The sequence below is a fragment of the Condylura cristata genome, unplaced genomic scaffold (assembly GCF_000260355.1).
Source record: "Condylura cristata isolate star-nosed mole 26May11 unplaced genomic scaffold, ConCri1.0 scaffold00012, whole genome shotgun sequence".
Taxonomy (NCBI): Eukaryota; Metazoa; Chordata; class Mammalia; order Eulipotyphla; family Talpidae; genus Condylura; species Condylura cristata.
The window spans coordinates 26491497-26497268 of record NW_004567113.1 but is presented as its reverse complement, the minus strand read 5'-3'; the positions used below and the strand labels follow the sequence as shown (position 1 = coordinate 26497268).

Below are 5772 nucleotides of genomic sequence, written 5' to 3'. Positions count from 1 at the left end.
AATAAGAGCCACTTGCCACATTTAACTAAAGTCTACCCTTTCCAAATTATTTAAATAACAAGTGACTCCAGAGATCGCTTTTAAGAACCCAAGGGAGTCCATGGATGTCCTACTTTAGGCAAATTCAGTAGCCTAAGTTGAGCTTCTGAACAGCCAGTTTATCAGAACTCAGCATTATAATTACTACTCCCATTCCCATTAAAAAAAAAAAATTACCATGTGCACAATACTGTGGATACAGAGCAATCTTACCTTCCAGAGATGTCTAACATTTGGAATGTGCATTCAAAGAAGAGCTGATAATCTAAAAAAGCATATGGAAGAGCAACTAACTCATTTAAAAGAACAAGAAAAACTATTGTGAAATGGTTATTATTTTGAGATACCATCAAGGTGCTAGAAGTATTGTGGAAGGGGTGATTGTTTTGAGTGGGGATGGTGAGAAAGGCTTCTTGGAATACTTGGCACTGGAAATGAGCTTTGAAGAATGCCTGATATTTTGATAGTCGCTTTAATTGGGGATATTGTTAATTTTAATGGGATTTTAGTTTCTTCAGATGTGCTGGGGTAGCTGTTACTTCCCTATGTGCTCTGGGAGGACATTCTGAATACCTTCATTCAAGTACAAGTTGGATAGAATGTGTTGGATGCATATAATAAACCTTAGTTTCTCTCATGATTGTAATTTGAATTTACTGATATAAAGATTATTATCTTAGTCATTTCAAATCAAGATATTTTAGAGTAGGAAAATACCTTAGAAATTACCTACTTAACCCTCTCATTGACAAGGAAGGGACAAAGAGGTTCAATAATTGACTAAACATCACTTAACTGGAACAGACTTTTCCTCTGTGAGAAGTCATTGCTTTGGAATTGACACCGTTGTATATCCACTATAGAAGTTGCTATTGATGTTGGGAAAATAAAATCATTGAATCCCCAGGTCAGATAATCAGAAAAGGGTAGTTAAAGTCTGCAGTGAACTTGCACGTTGAGGTTAGTTTGAAGGTACATAATATGGATCAAAAGCAAGAAACATTTTGGGATTCAGTACCTGTCTGATGAAAATATGGAATGAAAAGCACATGGATAAAGAGACACAGGCTGGACTTTCAATGTGATATCCTTTACTCACCTGGGTGGAGTGGATGGAGGGGAGGGAAGGAGGTGGGAGGAGAGAAATGAGAGAGAGAGTAAAAGGGGGAGGGAGGGAAGGAGGGAAAGAGGAAAAAGGAGGGAGGGTGGAAAGAGAAGGAGTATGTCTGCAAGCCGCGAGGAGAGGTACCCTTTGTTTGACAAATCCTGAAAGGGATGCCTCTGGTTGTAGCCATCCTCTCGTTCCCACCTCCAGCGTTTGCGGAGCTGCTAGGTGGAGCCCGTGCGGCGGAGCCCAGCAAACTCCAGATCCGGGTTTTGCCGGCCACCCCTTTCCCCGGCGCGAGCCCCCTCCCCGGCTCTCAGAGCTCTCCCTGCTCGCCCGCCTGCAGCTCATTCTGGCCTTGGCTTGGGCCCCAGCTGCGTCCGCCGCGCGCAGGCTGCACAGCCCGGCGCGCCCGCGCTCGGAAAGGGTCTCGGAGCTCCGCGGGGTCGCTTGCTCGCCCCGCACCGCTCTCCCCAGTTCCCAGGAGCCGGGATGCAGATGCTGCCGCTGGTCCGGGCGGGCGCCGCCGCTGCCGCTGCTGGCTTTTCCGGGACTGCTCGTTGCCTAAGCTCCGGCAGCTGCCGCCGCTGTTGCCGCTGCCGCCAGTGATTCGCCCCCTCCCCTTTCTTTCTTCTTCTTCTTCTTCTTTTTTTTTTTTTTTTTTTGCCTCTGTCCTCTTCCTCCGGGTGTGCACGCGCGCGGGCTGCACGGTTGGTTTTGGCAGGAGCTCGCTCGTGTGTGCGCGTGTGTGAGCGTGCGTGTCTGGAGAGCGCCAGAGCCTTGCTCGCTCTCGGGGAGTCGAAGAAGAGAAAGAACTGAAGAGGCGGCGTCGGCGGCGGCGTGGAGCCCGGGGCCGCGCGATGAAGCTCCCACATGCCCGCAGCTGCCCGGCCTGGCCGGCGAGCTAATCAGCTACTCCCCGGGCTCCGGGCTCCGCGGCCCCGGGGACGCAACCCTTGGCGGCCCCGCGCCCGCTTGGTCCGCTCGCCCCTGCTGTGCACCCGGAAAGGAGTTTGCGTGGCCCTCGCTCCAGCTCTCGGCGTCGGCTGCGGGCGCGAGAGGAGACCCTCGGCTGGGCGAGAACCTCAGGAGGAGGAGGAAAAGGAGGAGGGCTTGGCAGAGAAGCTGCCACCCCTGGCTCTCGCGGCTCCCCCTACCTATTCCGTCGCTCCCGCTCCTAGGCGGAAAGAGGAGGACGAGGAAGAAGAAGAAAAAGAAAGAGAAGGGGGTGGGGTGGGAGAACTGGATATAAAGATCGGCTGGGGGGATGGTGGAAGATTTTTGGTCTCTCCAGCAGCGTCTTTTCTTAAGCGGCAGCGGCAGCAGCAGCAGCAGGAGAAGCAGCCCCAGTTATGACTGCCGCATGTTAATAGCTGCCGCTGGGGTCCCTCCGCTGCTGTGGGAGACAGAACCTGACTCCGAAGTTGTGCAACTGTGGACTGGGAGAGACATTTGAACCCCTTTTTCTCGTCGCTCAGTCGTTGGCCCCTTGGTGTGTGTGAAGCGAGAAACCGAGAGGAAGACACACATTTGATTCTTTCCCCCCCTTCTCCTGTCTCCATGGCTGTGTAGCAGAAGGAAGGGCGAACGGAGAGACTTTTTGTTTTTGTTTCCTCGGCTGGGGTCTCCACCCTCCTGCTGCCTTCTCTGCGCTTTGGTTATCATCTTCGTTGCCGCGAGTGGTGGGGGTGTCTTCGCTGGGGCCGGTAGGTCTTTTGCCCCGGGCTCCATGGCTGGATTGTGGAAGCTGCACCCGGCTGCAGGTTGTTGAGCAACTGATGGGACGATCTCAGGGACCGGCGGTCACGAAAGGTAATTTATTCTTCTCACTCTCCCTAATAGTGATGGTCGGGACCCGGCGCGAGCGGCGGCGTCCGCGGGGCGGGCGACCGAGGGGGTGCGGGATTCACGCACACTCATCTTCCCACTCACACACTCGCCCTCACACGCGCCCGCACACACACTCATCCGATCGTGATGCGAGGCGGGAAGGGAGCCTCCTGGCTGGTGGGCGCTGGGGTTTGGCACGGGTTCGAGGATTGTCCAGTTATTGGGCGAATGGGTGGCGGAGTGGGATGAAGTGGAGAAACGACCCGGCGCATTCGCAGTCGCACACGCTGGGGAATAAGAACTGTGTCCACCCGGGAATTTTCCCTCCTCTCACCTCGGTGTCAATCCCTGGTAGGGGTTGAAAGCAAACCAGGGGGCGCCTTCTCTCCTACCAGCCAGAGCGGGTGCCGCTGGAGGCGGGAGCGGCTGGAGAACAGACTGGGACTGGGTGAGGAGCGGGACTCAGGGATGGTGGGGACTGCGGGGCGGGGAACCGGCCGTGATCCTCCCTCGACGTCTGCCTGAGGTATCCACGGTGGCCGCATTTGCCCAGGTCGCGCCCCTGAGTCACCGAACCACGTTGCCTCTCGGCACCCTTCTCGGCAGTTCGGTTTAGGTCTGCTTGCCCAGGCTTTGTTAGGTGGTGTTGGCTGGAGAAAGCTGCCACTTTTCGTGGGTGGCCCGGGGCGACACGGTGTTGGGAGTGGGCGCGGGGCGGGAGGCTGCTTTGCACGAATCCGGGCGGCCCCAGCGCCGGGGCGGGGTAGGCAAAATACTGGCGTCGGTGGTCAGCTAGGTTACAGGTAGAAAGGCTGACGCCCCCGAGCGATCACTGGATAAGGGAAGGTTTCAGGCTGCAGCTGAGAGTCACTGCTGCGGCACTCCTGCCTTGGGTCCCCTGTCCGAGCCCCGAGGCTGAGCACGCCTCACTCTCCCACCCCTTAAGCTGTATAGGTGTGTTTGTTTGTGTGTGTGTTAAGGGGCGGGGCGGGGGGCGACCTCTGCTGCCAGGGTTAGTTGGCGACGGGGTCAGAGTGTGTGTGTCTGTGTGTGCGCGCTGGTGCGCACGGGGATGGCCAGGGGAGATAATTTGCCGGGATGGTAGGGCTGATGCTACTTGAGATGAGCTTGCTCATCGAAATCCCATGGGATCCGTGTAACTGGAAAATCTGGTTTGACGAGACCGTGGGGGCCCCATAGGGGCCGCAGGGAAACCTCAGCGTGTCCCCTCTCCCCCAGTGTGCAGCTGCTGTGCGAGATGCGTGCAGAGCGAGAGAGTATGGTGCGGCGCTCAACGTACCCCAGATTGACTCTGATTAGGGCCAAGAGATAGAGCAGTCATCTCTTTGCTAGATTGAAATAACCGAGTTAAGCCAGCGTAAACTCAGTCCCTGGAAATTTTTTGGTCACTTCCCTCGCGCCGATGGTAACGTGCACTGCCTTATTTATGGTCAGAGATAACATAGCAATTGGGTGAACTCAAGGCAATGAGAACCACCTCTGGGTGTCTTCTCCCGGAGCTTTCCTGTGATCCCTGCCTGCAGAGCACCTTGTAAACAACGATGTAAGGAGCCTTCTATAGTGTCGGTTGTGTTTACTTTTCTGGGTGACTTACTCATTAGGAAGTGTAAGCCTTCTTGCACCTCAGATTTTACATCCTTTCTGCCAGCTGTGGGGGAACTGAGGAGAGCATAGAGTCTGAAAGGAAGAAGAAAATTGCCTTCTGTGTTTTTCTCTGAAGTAAATAGGCTGTCTGCTAATTTTAGTGGCATGTGGATTATCAACACTAGTTAAAATAATGCCATTACAGAATCTAAAAAGAAGCAATTCTTTAGTAATTTCTCATTTGTAGGATGTTATTTCCCTGTGAGATTAAAGAGGTTAGCTAATTTCCTGGCACACACACACACGCACACACACACATTCTTCCAGTGTGTATGGGGCACTAAATGATCTGGAGCTTTGTTGCCCAGTTTGTCCATATGAGAATTGCACATAGATTTGTCAATTCTTTTCCAGTGTCACAGAAAAAAAAATTTCAGATAGTTTGTATAGGAGCTAAAAGGATATTTGTGTTGAAAAAGCTTTCTGCTCTGGCTCATGCAGCAATTAAAGAAAGGGGAAAATGCACTGTTATACAGTTTCAAAAAGTTAAAAATGGAAAATGTTTTTTAGTTTCAAAATTAAACTATATAAAGCCCGTTAGTTAAAGATAAGCTCTGACTGCTTTGCAGTTTTCTGAAAATGGCTATGTTGAATTTTGAATGTAAAAGGATACTTCCTAGGTACTATCATTTATAGATTTCTTTTTAAAAGATCTTGACTTCTTAAAAAGAGGTTAGATGCTGTTGTGATAAAATTATATTTTCATGTCAGATTATACATGGTGATCATCTTAATGGTGACTTAATTCATGAAATTGTAGCTTCATGTAATTGTTTCTTGCCCAGTGACTATGTGTTAAAATTTTTACATTTACAAGTATTTTTGAGAGATGGAAGAATACATCTCTCAGTTTAGAAGAGCTAATCACAATGATTCCCAGTCCTTACGTTAGAAGAGTTGATCAGATCTGTTCTTTGTTTCCTAGCAGCATGTGTTTCCTAGCAGTCATACATTCCACAGGTCCTGATGTCATTAGGACTGTGTCTGTCAGTGTAGTGTGCTGTCTTTAGCTGAAGGTGAATGTGTCAGAGTGCTTGAATACTATTCCATAGCATTTTTTTTTTATCACCAAACAGGCAATAACCTGCTCCATTTGGTGTATATTGGTGACTGGAATATTCCCATAAACTTGC

At 51.1% G+C, this 5772-nt stretch overlaps 1 protein-coding gene across 13 annotated transcripts in view; it reads left to right on the top strand.

Moving 5' to 3' along the window:
- The first annotated feature begins 1812 nt into the window (after positions 1-1812).
- The window catches only part of ADGRL3 (adhesion G protein-coupled receptor L3), a 726682-nt gene continuing 722722 nt past the window's right edge, over positions 1813-5772 (top strand). For all 13 annotated transcript variants that reach the window (XM_012724122.1, XM_012724111.1, XM_012724117.1 and 10 more), the window contains exon 1: positions 1813-2956. The gene's annotated coding sequence lies outside the window, so the exon portion shown is untranslated. The remainder of the gene's footprint in view (positions 2957-5772) is intronic.